At 40.6% G+C, this 13624-nt stretch overlaps 1 pseudogene; it reads right to left on the bottom strand.

The window, feature by feature from the left end:
* The window catches only part of LOC137333923 (monocarboxylate transporter 2-like), a 64526-nt pseudogene extending 58209 nt beyond the window's left edge, over positions 1-6317 (bottom strand).
* Between the last annotated feature and the right edge of the window lie 7307 nt (positions 6318-13624).

Here is a 13624-nt window from a genome sequence, read left to right as displayed (position 1 = left end):
GCAATGATAGGTGTGAAAAAAGCTTGGCTTCTTATTCCTATCTGGTAAAAGAACTGGGATTTGTAAAACATCAAATAGTATTGCATACAGCATATGGTCAAATGGTATAAGGAATGGATTTGAAGCCACTGAAGCAATCAAAATTGGAGACGTCAGGACCATTAAGAATGTCTGTGCATCGAAATGTAAGGGGCTATCTCTACAAGAAAGGCCACAAACAGAGTTAGGAAAGGGACTCTTTTACAATCCATGGTTCGAGCACATGGTCTTTTTTACATCAAACGGTCTCCAGTCACATGATCAAAGCCTAAACTGTCAATCATTGAAGTATGTTAATGATTGAGGCATAGCAACAGGGAGCGATTGGACAAAAAGAATGACCCTCACCAATCCTATGTCCAATTGTTAAAAAACAATATAAAAAGACAACTTTGAGAGAAGAACAGTCTCTTCATCACCCGGCAGTCACAAGGAACGCACACTGCAGTTAAACATCACGCAAGAAGAAGAGGACCTCGAGTTCTGAAGAGCTGATCAACCTTCAGGCCCGAGCAAAAGCCTTGGTTTAAAAGTTGTGTACGTATTAATGATTTGCCTGATGCGTATGAATTCTTGAGTCATTACATAATAATGTCGTGAATTATTAAGTATATAGTGGGATTTTATAAAGGAAAGTCATTTTTTTGGTTTGATTTTGCTTCATGAATGCTCATATGAATGATAAGATCATTAAATAATTACTTTTGATTAATGAAACTATCGTGAGTGAGGGTGACTTTCTTTGCTTGACTATTCGTCCAGTCTCCACGAATCACACAAAATAAGGAATTCCCTACATCCGTTACATTGCACAGCCAGTATTGGGTATATTGGAAGTTGTTCTGGGTTCCCCAATAATTCTGCTCAATGCGTCGAAGAGGCCCAGCTGAGAGCAGGCATAGCTCACATTTTGGGCCCAGGGAATGCCCAAAAGTCATTGCAATGATATTCAATCCTAGTGGGAACCTTAAGCAAGATCCCCCTGTTTCCTGAGAGGAATCCACAAAACTAAATTGTGTCTTAATGTGCATGAATGTGTTGCCAGTTGCTTCATGATTATTAACAAAGCATTAATGTATTTTTCACATACTCCTAAAATTCCTCGAGGAAAGTAATCTAGTTGAACACACAGTAACCCACAGACCCAACAATAATATTGATATTTTGACTTGTTAAGGATCTGTAAAGTATCAATTAAAGGCAAACATGCAAAATGGTTGAGTTCCAGTGCATGTCACATTAATGATGTCTGAAATAAAGGTTGCTTAAGAGAGAGAGTTGGTCCAGCGTGAAGCAGAGCAGGAGACATTCTAAAGAATGACCCGACCCCAACTCTGACTCTGGCCCTCAGTTTCAGTCTACATAGTAGTTTGGGGTCCACCAGCAAGTCTCACTTTGCTGGACATGTTGGACAGGAAGGAAGAAGAGGAGGAGGAGCAACAGAGAATGGACAGAGAGTTTCAGGGCAATAGTAGATAAACACCAAGACATGCTACTACTCGAACGTATTTTAAAGCAAATGATCATCTGTTTTAGTTCCTGCCTCAGCTGTCAATATTTCTCACAGAATAGGCACCATAAATTCATACTTCACACACAAACCGAGAAAACAGACATATGCCATGTAACCAGATTCCAAAACTGTTACATTTTAATTCACTGCTTAACTGCAAGGTCTATTATGGCAAAATGTTTCTGTTCTGCTAATGATCTCTTATTCCTTTTTTTTCTTTGCTGATTAAGAATTCATTAAGATGTATATGGCAATTAACGCAAATCAGGAAACAGGCAATTACAGAAAAGTGTTTTGCTGTTTGCATTCTGCATAGTGAATTGTGCTTATTATCTTGTAGCACAGGTCCATACTGGCCTCTCAAGTGAGGGAGTGTGAGCTACAGTCACATTGAATAAGTATGAAAATTTAACAGATACACTTTGGCAACAGTATGAATGGGTAGGCAAGGTAGACTACAAAACTGTACACTCAGAAGGAAAATTAATCTCTTTATGCATTTAACAGAACAGATTGCAAATAAAGTTTGTGAATCCTTAGTAATGACTTTGCACAGGTACTTGTGCAGGGATGCACTCTCTCTAAACTATCTCTTCACTACAGATTAAAATTCTTTATTTTTATCATGCTTTGTTCCCAAAAAAAGCCTGAAATCCCCAGACTGAATTTCTACATTGTCAAGACAATGCATTACAAAAATCCAACCATATGTTCATGTGCCCAATAAATATCCATGTCCTCTCATGTACATCCGTTTAAATGGTGCTACTTCCTCCTATCTTCACTCTGGTGAGGAATTCAGGTAATACTATTACCTGAGGCTGGGCTATCTCTCCCACTGGCCTATTCCTGATAAAGAAAATAAAGCAAAGGCACATTGAGCAGAGGGGGAAACACACAGGTTGAGAGGAGCCCCTGGACACAGTTTGAGAAACCAGGATTTTTCCCAGCAGTTCCGGGCAATCAACACAATTTCAACCAGAAAACAGATCCCTCCCCACCAATCTGAGAAACTTAAGAGGCCAGTATGGACCTGTGCTACAAGAACAGATGCACAACTAAGAAATTCAGGAGAAAACATATTTGTAGAAATTGGGTTCAGACAGACTCAAGGTGGTATACATAGACTAAAACAGGGTCTCTCAGTGTGGCCATTTGTCCTTGATTTTTGACGTCTTGTCCCTCATTAGCTGGTTTAGAGGTTGAGAGGTTTGGGCATACAGGTCTGGATTTTTCTCTGCTATACCATCCCAAATCGGGCAGTATAGCAGCGGAAAATGTGGAAAAATCGGGCGGGCCTACAACTGCACTCTGCCCCAAACTAAATTTTCCTTCTCCCCATTAGGGAATGCCACCTTTAACACCCCACTGTGTGTCAATTATGGCAGGCAGGTGAGGCCCAGTAATCTGGCCAATTTCACTGCTTTCTGCCACTGAATCTGCTGACTCCCAGGGTCCGCCAGGAGAGGGGTGGTGCCTGGAACAGCAGCAGAGGCCCGGTGAACCCACCTTTAGAGGGAGAAGGCCCAGCAGTGGGCACATGTCCCATTCTTCAGGCCCCAACAACTGACTCTTTTAGGCTTGGCTCTTGTCTGAAGCTTATAACAGTAATCAGTCTTAAGATCTTTGGGTCGCATCTGCCTCATTCAGTGGTCACTCAGTGCTGCAGCGGGTGTCCTGCGGCAGTGCTGCTGCATTTCCCTGATTGGCAGCTGTGGACTTCTCCTTGCTGGCAGGGAACCTGCCAGGAGCCTGTCCTATATAGAAGGAAGGTGGGGGGGGGGGGGGGGGTCACAGTGGGGTCTCACTCTGACACTCCTCTGGGGGAAGAAGGGAACTCCAGCCCATGAAGTTAGTAATTATGTCAACAGTACACTACATACAAGCACAGCCCTCTGTAGAAATAATAACTGATGTTTTTAACTTAAAAAAAAGATAAAGAGTTTATTTTTGAAAATCATCAGCCCTTAATACACTCCTTTGACATACTGAACACTTTGCATCTTGAATTTATCTCATTAGTCAGAAACTGCTCGTCCCATTAGGTTTATATTGTAAAAACTTCCGCAGAACTTTTTTTTTGTAAATATGTCCTCAGTCCCTGAACTGGATAGTTCCAATGCTCAGATGTGCAAGGGCATGAAATGGTTCTGTCCTGCTATCTCTTGGTTAACATGGAATCTTAAGATTACATTATGAATCCAGCATTCGTGAAGTTTAATGAGTATTAGCATAATACTGTTTTTTTCAAAGTACTCATTATATGTAGTGCTATTTTTAATGTGAACCTGTTTTAAGTATATACACTTGACAGGTGTATAAAGTTCAGTGGTGAATGGGAGAATTTCAGTATCTCTTAGAAGGTTATATGTCAAAGTAGCCAGTGCAGATATGTATTGATAATGTGCCTGTGAAGTCTTAATTGGTCTAGAAGGTCAGAAGAAAATGAAACAGCCAAGCTAAGCTCTTTCAACTTCTAAAAATTAATCCCAGCTTTCAGAAATCATCTACCATTTATTTTACGTGTCAGATGACTTTGCTTAAAACTGCCAAGGACAAAATGATGAAGGTTGCTGACTAAATACACATACACAGGTATATGTCAACCATATTCTTAGGCATTATTACTAGATGAGTGAATCTACACCATAGTGGTGGTATCAGGACATTATTTAGTAATTAATCTAAAAGTGTTCTGACATGAGAATCCAACCCTCATTTTGTCACACAGATATACATTCTACTGTGGGTGAAATGGATCAACCTGATATAGAATTGCATGCTTGTCTTTATTTTCTCCTTTAAAGAGAACAAACCAAAGAGCAAATAATAAAGATCTGTTTCATCATCTAGCTACTACCTGAAAACAGAAAGCAGGAATACTGAATCAATAATGTTCACTCACTCTACTCCTCAGAGAAGCTGTCAGCACTTAAAAGTGATTTGGTATAAATGAAGATGAAATTCCAGGTTACTGGACATCCTGGAGTTTTCAGGTGATTGAATGTGATGGTTTCCATTTCCACATCACCCTGAATAGTTTGTGTATCTGAAGTGATTTCCTACTAAGAATAATTTGCTTGCCGAGTAGTTAGCGAGCTCATTCCATGCTACTACAAATCTTGCTTAACATTTCAAAATGCTCTAAGCCTCAGAATCATAGTGGTTCCTCTAAACCCTCTTTAACACATCAACATACATTTTCAAGCTATGGTTTGAAAAACTTCATACTATATTTCAAATGTGACCTCACTAGTAAGAATATACAGTTAAATCATTTCCTTCAACTCCTCGTCAAGCCTCGTGAAATGTATTCCAGTGTATGATTAGACTCATTAATAATAGCTTCATATATTCAATGACTATTTAATGATCACCATCAAATTCTTTTTCCAGTTCCATCTTTAACATGTGTAGGCAGGTTTTATGTTTCTTGCTCCAACGTGCATAACATTTGTAATTATGCTTACTTACGTTAAAAATTAATTTGCCATTCCTCCACCCATTCACTTTTTGGTCTAGATCCTTTAGAATTCTATCAATTTCCAAGTTGAGTGCGATGAAAGGAGAACAGTCTTCTTCAAAACCAAGGAACCAGTCTCTGGCCAGTCCGGTCACCCTCTATTTACCTCTTTATTTCACATTAAACTCAAATTATAAATAATTTATTTACATTTTATATTAAGTTGTGTTTAATTTAAGATGTAACTTGCTGAATAACACTGATAAACCCAACCAAGAGAGAAACACACAAACAAATATGGAAAAAGAGAGACAGTTTGACCCCATTATAAAGTCCTGATGGCCCTACACAAAAAATAATGGACTGAAAAAGACCAGCTGCTCAATTGAGTCTGTCCCATTCAGCTGTGTTGCAACTAGGCAACGTGACCCCCAGTACTCTTTACCCACCAGCAGCTATGTAATCACAGAGAGATAGAGACTCTAATTTCTAACCCTTACTGGAGAAAGAGAGAGAGAGCGTGAGAAAAACACAAATAGGGAAAGGCAGACAGATTTCCCCCCTCATTCTAATTTGATGAAAAAAAATTGAATTTTGAAAACAAAGGGGGGTAAAAATCACAAGCTTTCAGAGCTTTTGTCCTTCGTCAGGTATGTGACACCTGACGAAGAACTAAAGCTCCGAAAGCTTGTGATTTTCAAATAAAATTATTGGACTATAACCTGGTGTTGTAAGATTCCTTACAATAATTCTAGGAGAGCACGGTTACCTTCTTTAGATATACTTCAAATAAACTACACTGTCTCTATATATTCCAATGTCCTCAGGAACAAACGACATTCTGTGGATCTGTCTTACATAAGTAGGACAAGACAAAAATATGCCCTTTCCCAGACTTGAATATAATTGTATGGAAGAATACAAAGGAATGGAGATATAAAGGTACACCAGGGTGTTCCAAGTCTTAGAGTTGTACACAGATAGATTTGTTGTTTTCTGTTGAGAGCACTCATTATAGACAACAGCTGAAGAAAACATATTGATAGCTGAGATATTTTATCAGATGATTTTCAGATGTGCATACCACCAGCATATATCATGGCCAGCATGATTGAGGAGCTCCATGCTATCTCGCTATACGATGATCCAATGGAATCTTGAATTTCCTTGAAAAAAATGGTTATAACTTTGGGGAGGGTATGGGGAAATTCCTATGGAAATGAAGGCTCCAACTACAAGTGCCTAGCCCCATCCCCCATCTGGGGCAGTGTAGCTGAGGTTTACATTCCCCTTTGGTGACATGTCTAGTTTCAAGTGACTCCTGGAACAAAGTGAGAAAAGATGAATGAAAAACACCACACAAGGATATGGTTATTACTGCTTCTGAAATTTACAACAAGTACAATCAATAACCTATGTAAACTATGCAAGATAAAAGTACACCCCGACCTCGACTATAAGGTTATCACTGTTATATGGATACTAAACCTTGTTTTTATCCTGTTTCATTTTATATTATGTTGTGGGAGAGCGACTCTAGCATGCATCTCATTATAATACTTAAAATCCTTGGCTCTTGAAGACTTTGCTATAATGAGATTGAAATCTGTATTCAGGTATGAAAAGATTTTAAAGGTATTATGCATTCACCATTAATTCAATTATGCAAGTTCAGTTTAATTGTAACAATAAAAGCATGGGAGAAAATTTACCTGACTACGTTTGGTAGTTTTCAATCAACTACTGGTCGGCTACCTCAGTGGCCAGTTGGTGCAATACCTGTTGTCACATGCCCCTTATACTCATGTGATGGGAGGGGCAACAAAGTATTCGGCAAGCTTATAGATACCCTGAAACAGATGATAAACCTAACTTTCTTACATAATTTCCATTTATCTCACCAAAGTTATTTTTTGTGATTACCATAGAAAATCATAAGTAAAATAAGATGATGAAATATTATAGTGAAGGCTATTATAAAAAGCAAAAAAAGCTCTACTGTCATGTGACTTTGCTTTTGAGGCACGATTACTTAAGTATCAATACCATTAGAATTACCATAGCATACAAACTGACAAATTCCCTCCATGGCCTTGCATCATTCGATATCTTCCACCATCTCCAGTCTTGTATTCCCTCACAGATCCTCCACTCCTCTGACTCTGGCGCTATGTAAATACAAATTGTTGTTATTTATGTACAAAACGAATTAGTTTTATCATCAGCTGATAGATTACTTCAAAGTTGGGTATGTTGAACCAACTAAGACTCCTAAGTCCCTTTCAGCTACATCTTTGGCTGTTTCAACACTATGAAGTATACATGTGGCCCATTTTTCCTTCCTATGTGCAATATTTTACACCTGTCTCCATTAAATTTCATCTACCATTGTTCGGCCCACTCACATATTTTGTTTAGCTCATATTGTAGTTTCTGGGCTGTCTCCTTCAATTCCACTGCCCCTCCTAGTTTGGTATCATCTGCAAATTTAACCAATATACATTGAGTTTCAGAATCCAAGGGGTGGCAGACTGCCTTTAAGTAGCGACCACCCAGCCAGATTTTTCACCAATTGGCGAGCTACCTATAGGGGGGGCCCAATTATTGCTGGCAGCTTGCCAATTACATGTTAATGAGGCGCAACAACAAAAATGGCTCAGGCCCTCTACCAATTGCATTGGGCAGATGGAGCGGCCCACTGCCCAACTGATGTGCGCACCACATGAAAATTAACCCCAATAAGTACAATAGCAGAGAAGAAGGAAGCATGCAAGTTAAGTTTTTTATTCTTAATTCGCACAATAAAAACCCATCCTCTAGTCTGATAGAACAGCCTGATTTTGATAACTGTAGCTAAAAGCTGCTCCCAATCCAAAAGGGATTATAATTTGTATCAATCTTTTTGAGAACTTTGAAATTCATATTTATATGTGCTAAGTTTGAGTTCTAATTGTGGCTAACTGAATTCACAAAGAGCTACACACTGTTTGCAAACCTAGAATGCTACATAGAAGCCTGTACTTAAGATGTTACTAAAGCCACACATATATCTCTGATGTAATGATATGGTTACCATAGGAAAATTTGTCAAAATACTTTATTAATCATCTGTTATTCCCTTAGTGCTCTTGATTTCTGCAGAGAGATGACATAAACTAGGTTTGCCTTCCTTGGAATATAGAAGGTTAAGGGGTGATTTGATTGAGATATTTAGGATTTTGAAAGGAATTGATAGGGAAGATAGGGAAACACTTTTTCTGCCGGTGGGGTAGTCCAGGACAAGGGGACATAAACTTAAAATCAGAGCCATTCAGGAGAGAAGTTAGGAAACACTTCTTCATGCAAAGGATGGTAGAAATGTGGAACTCTCTCCCTCAAAAAGCAGTAGATGCTAGCTCAATTAATAATTTTAAATCTGAGATTCATAGATTTTTGCTAGCCAATGGTATTAAGGGATATGGAGCCAAGGTGGGTAAATGGAATTAGGATACAGATGAATCATGATTTCATTGAAAGGCGGAACAGGTTTGAGGGGCTGGATGGCCTACACTTGTTCCTATGTTCCTGCAACTTGAGGGACTTCAGCCTTACCCTGCTAAATAAACAAGAATTTATATAGGTTGTGATAGAAAAGTAAATGAATGACATTTTGTAGAGATTTTTTTAAAATTTGTTCTCTGAATGTGGGTGATGCAAATCACATTCATTGCCCATCTCTAATTACCTGGAGAAGTTGGTGGGCCTTCCCCTTCAGCTGCTAAAGTACTTGTGCTAATGGTGTTCCCACAAAGGGATTTGTTCGGAAATTGCAGGCTTTTGACCCAACAGCAATGAAGGAACGGCAATATATGTCCACGTCAAGATGGTGTGTGACCTGGAGGAAAACTTGGAGCAGCTCCCAAGATTTTGCTACTCTTGTCCTTCTTGTTGATAGAGGTTGGTGGGTGGGGAGTTGCTGCAGCACATGCTGTAGATAGTACATATTGCAGCCACGTGCAGTGTTGGTGGGGATACTGATTGAGCAGATTGTTCTATCCAAGTTTCTTGAGAGTTGCTGCAGTTGCACCCATCCAGCTGAGTGGTGAGTATTCCATCACGCTTCTGACAAGCCTTGTGGATTGTGGAGAGACTTGAGGGGTCAGGGGGTGGGCCTCTCATCACAAAGTATCTAGCCTATACTCTGATTTTGGAGCCATGTTATTGATACGGCTGGTCCAGTTCAGTTTTCGATCAATGATGACCACCAGGATGTTAATGATGGGGGCTCAGTGAGAGTGGTGCCATTGAAGGTCGGGGAGGTGGTTGGGCCATTTCTTGTTAGGGAAAAAGTCATTGTCCGGCACTCATGTAGTGCAAATATTACCTCCCTCTTGTCAGCCCAAGCCCGGATGTTGTCCAGATCCTGCTGTAGGCTGGTATGGGCTGCTTCATTATTGGAGGAGTTATCAATGGAATTAACACTATAGAACTGTCAGCAAACAGTCTCACTCCGAACCTTATGATGGAGAGAAGGTCATCGATGAGTACCTGAAAATGGTTGGGCCGAGAATGCTGCCCTGAAGAACTCCTGCAGCGAAGACCTGGGGCTGTGATGATCAGTATGGGAGCCAGACGATTTCTTGCCCTCCCAGTACCAGCGGGCTCCACCCACTGCCTGCCCATTCTTTGCCAGTAGGTAATATCAGCCCTAGCATGTCTTAGTATGAAAAGTACTGGCAATCCATTACGAAGAGGGAGAGAGCCAGTTGGTCACTAAAGGAGTCTAACACTGAGCTAGAGGATGAGAGAAGTAACATTTCATTGAAGTAAGGAGGGAGAGACTAGGACCAGAACTAGGAGGAAGAGGGAGCCTGTTAAGTTAGGAGTTTAGGTTATTATTAGCATTAGAAAGGATGATGGGAAAATATTGTAAATTGTATACTGGCTGAAACTGCAAGGCATAATGGGTAGTATGGCCAAAAAGACTAAAAATATAGTGTCAAAAGCTTTGGCCGTAGCAGTCTGTTTTGTATGAAACCTTGAAACAAGAACACTGCGCAAAGATAGTGATAATTGGAGACCATGGAGGCCGGATAAGAGGGGGGTTGTAAACCAGACACTTCTGCATGTATAAAGCTTGATGTAACAATGTAATCGGGAGAAGTTTTGGTCCGCCAAGGCTTCTCCCTGCAGCTGCTTGAATTAAAGACCTGTTTGCATGGAACGGCTCTCCTGACTCGTCTCTAGAATTGTGGTGACCACTAGTAGCTCGTGGAAAAGTGCGGAGGGAATTCTGTAGACCACAACAGAGCCTTACAATGAGTTATGAAGAGAGACTAGAGAGGGAGAAAGGAAGGTCGAATATATTAGGCAGTGGGGTTGAACACTGATGCCTAACATTTAAGCCCCTCCCAAGGCACTTCTTTCCAGAAATCTTTGAGAACAGGCTCTGCTCTAAAGTCATGCAGCAAGTGTTCCCTTCTCTTCACATTTTCTCCAGAGTATGAAGCTCATAGTGCACAATTTTCAACTGTTGCACATCAGGACTGAATGAGGTTCCTCCAGCTTTAATCAAAGACATCTCTCACTAGGCCCCTTCCCCACCAAGGAAGTGGGAAGAAGCTGAAATGGTTGGGAGAGGAGAGATTGAGAAGTTTTGTTTTTGTGTGTGGTAAAATATCAAAATAATCTTCACAACCATCAGCTGCTTGCAAAAATAGACAAATGGAAATTAAGACTAAAGGTAAGGATATTGTTGATTGTTGACTAAAGGGGCAGCCAGTTACTCTCTCCAGGAGTGGACTATCTCATTGCTATCAGTTGCAGTCCTGTAATATTGCTTTAAATGTAATGGTTAGCCTCACGCCACTCACCATTCTGCAGAGTTTTTACTCTCATTCCTGGCTTTCTACTTTAACGTATTAAAAATGAGTAAATGTTTCATTAAGACCAAGAAATATCTTGGCAAGGACGGCCACAGCAACATTTGGAATAAACAACAGTCTTGTCAGGATATTTATCATAATCATGTTGGCACAACCTAACAAAGAAAGCAAAAGGTGTAATGTTTTGCAAATGTCATCTTGGATACTCTTCAGCAAAAGGGGGTTGTTAGTCCTTTAAAAAGAGTATTTTCTGCTGAGAGGATATTTATTCCAAGATATTTAAAGACTTTATTAGCTCACCAAAAAAGGAAGCCAGAGTGAATACTTTTAGCCATAGATGGATTAATAGGTATAGCCTCTGATTTATCTAACTTAATTCTGTAGCCTGAGAACTGACTCTAGTCATTAATCACTATGAGCAGGCTGGACAGGGAGACCAATGGCTCTGTCTCACAAAAGAGAATGCCATCACCGTATAATGATACTCTGTGTTGATGATTGTCTACCTGGAAAGCCCATAAAGCCAGAGCTTCTACAGGTTCTATTTCAAAGGCAAAGGTCAAGGGATTCAAGGTACATACGTTTTTTGCCCCTACGATCAGAAAGGTCAGGAATAAATGTCACTGGTTCTACATACCACCCATTGGAAGGAATAAAGCATCATGGTCCATTCTCTGTGAAGCTCGAATGATGAAGAATGGTATATAGCAATCTCCATTCAATTTCATCAAAATCTTTGCTTGCGTTAAAGGAGAATATTAAAGCTTCCAGGTTGATTGTTGAAGTGCAGTGAATGTTAATCAGGAACCTCTGCATGTTGACTTTGAGTGCCGGCCTTTAATGAAACCCATTTAGTTCGGGTTATGACCCTGACAAGCACAATCTTCAATCTAAATGATAAGAATATTTTTATCTGAGTGCGTTTTTCTTTTGTTTTTTTTGCCTCTTTCAGGAGATTACATGGCTGCGGAGGGTAGGAAGTGTCTAGTTATGATGCTATGTGACTGTGGGGCAGGCTTAATGGAACAGCTGGTCTTTTCCTGCCTGTCATTTAATGTTATTCATAACATAATAAAAACTATAATAATAAATAGGCCATTTGGCGTATTGAAGCTCATCCCTCTTGTACCATAACTATTCCAATGTAACATCCAGCCTCATTATTCCTAGATGATTCTACAAGTTTATTGCTCTTTGTGGGTAATTTTACAATTTTACACTTCCCGTGCATAGCATTCCCAGCTGGTACTGCATCAGGAATTTACAAGAGACAATTTTGGTAAACTGAATGGAGGACATCCGTAAGAAATCCAAAGAACTGTTGGAAAAGTAATTTGCTGACCAGAATTGCCAAAGACTGCCACTCTCTACTCTGTTTCACCTGTAGTTTAACTAAGTTTAAATTGGGTAGGTATTCATTGACATTGACAGTACATCAAAACATTGATCATTAGCATAGCAGAGGGTATCTTCCACTGAAGCCCCTGCTCTACTGCAGAGACTGGCTTACTAGATTTGGGATAGCCACATATTCCAAATGGAACAGTGCTCAGGAAGATGGTAGCAAGCACGTACAGTACTATACCCTTCTCCATCAACATAGGCTGGTAACGAAGTAAGCTGGAAACAGAGTGAGGACTTCTTAAACAGGAATTTGGTAAGAGTGGGAATTCAGTGGTAAGTAGTGGGTAAGTAGTACAGAAATTGTGGTTGAAATTCGTCTAGGCTCGTTTTTGGGCCCAGAATCGGAGCTGCAGAGGTAGTGTGCCCCCAAAATGGGAGGCCGGAGGCCAGTCCTGAGACAGCTCACCCATTTCAGACTATCCATTTCAGGTTTCTTGCCTCACTGGCAGCGGCCCTCGGGTAAGTGCAGAGGAGGGGGTGGTGCAGGACAGCAGAAGGGGAGCCAATCGCGTCCGTCAGCTCCTGCTCCTCCTGGCCCCACGTGAATTTTTAAAATAAAATTAAACTTACCTTTTTGGTGGCAGTTACATGCTAGGCCGCATCCACACCTGGAAAACCTGAGCGGAGCAGTCCTGGCACCTGAGGGGTTTTAAAACAAGTGTTAGGCCCCATATTAGCATATGCAAGGGGCCCAATACCTTTTTTAGGCATTCCTTGGGGCGTAGGGCATAGCCGTGCAAAATTATTAATTTTTGCCCCTGTTTGAAAATGTGGGCAACAAAGACCAGTGCTTTTGTTTTATCAAACTGAAATTTAAGCTAAGTTTTTAACTTTAAAAAATAGCAAGTCAGTTGGCAGTTAACTGTCAGTCGACTGTAAATAGGTCACTGGCCAGGTGTTAATTAGATACTTTTTGGCTGGGGGCTGACTGACTGGTTTGCGTCTGAAAGATATTTATATGGCTATGCCTGTGAGAGCATGTGAACAGGAGTAGGCCATTCAGCCCCTCAAGCCTGCTCCGCCATTCAATTAGATCATGACTGATCTGCACCTTAACTCCATTTACGATTAGTGGGACTGGATCAGTCATCCTTGGTGCTCTCCAACAGCTTCTCTCCTCTGGAAAGAGATGATGTGGAGACTCAAGAGTTAGCTGCGACAGGGAAGGATGTGCAATGCGCTGAGGCAATCCAGCAGCCTGTCTGGGAAGGAGGGAAAAAGAGAAAGAGTAGTAGACAAGTCTTGGTCTTAGGGCATTCGATTATTCAGTTTACAGATAAAATTCAGTGCAAACCGAATAGTACATTGCCTCTCGGGTACATGGTTCTGACTTCCCGGATT

This window comes from Heptranchias perlo, chromosome 17 (genome assembly GCF_035084215.1).
Source record: "Heptranchias perlo isolate sHepPer1 chromosome 17, sHepPer1.hap1, whole genome shotgun sequence".
NCBI classification, from domain to species: domain Eukaryota; kingdom Metazoa; phylum Chordata; class Chondrichthyes; order Hexanchiformes; family Hexanchidae; genus Heptranchias; species Heptranchias perlo.
Note: the sequence above shows the minus strand (reverse complement) of the source record. Positions and strands in the feature narration are given on the sequence as shown.